A 351-nucleotide genomic window follows, 5' to 3' on the forward strand; every position below is an offset into this window, starting at 1 on the left:
AGGTAATCACACAAGAAAAGAGCTTCCCTCTGACCACGTGAACAGCGAAAGAAAGAAAAAGCATAAAGATAAAAGGCGCGGCAGGAATCAAACGACGAACAGCCCGCCTCCTGATAAGAGAAAGTGAGCGGAACTCCAGCCCACGCCCTGACAGGTCTTGTCAGAGGCGGAGGGCGTGTCTGGCGTCCCTCCGGCAGATCAGGCAGATTGCGAGTCGATCCGATACCTTAGCGAGGGACAATTCGTCGCTGTGTCGAGTTGGTAGCGCTATGGTCCGTGTGGATCGCCGGCGCGGAGCGAGAGTGCGGAAGACGCTGGGAAAACTTGCCCAAGGCTCGGGAGGGATGTCGT

At 56.7% G+C, this 351-nt stretch overlaps 1 protein-coding gene across 1 annotated transcript in view; it reads left to right on the forward strand.

The window, feature by feature from the left end:
- Positions 1-351, forward strand: part of LOC119590668 (clavesin-2-like) — a gene marked incomplete in the record, with an annotated part of 51,482 nt that overhangs the window by 42,176 nt on the left and 8,955 nt on the right.

This window comes from Penaeus monodon, chromosome 27 (genome assembly GCF_015228065.2).
Source record: "Penaeus monodon isolate SGIC_2016 chromosome 27, NSTDA_Pmon_1, whole genome shotgun sequence".
NCBI lineage: Eukaryota > Metazoa > Arthropoda > Malacostraca > Decapoda > Penaeidae > Penaeus > Penaeus monodon.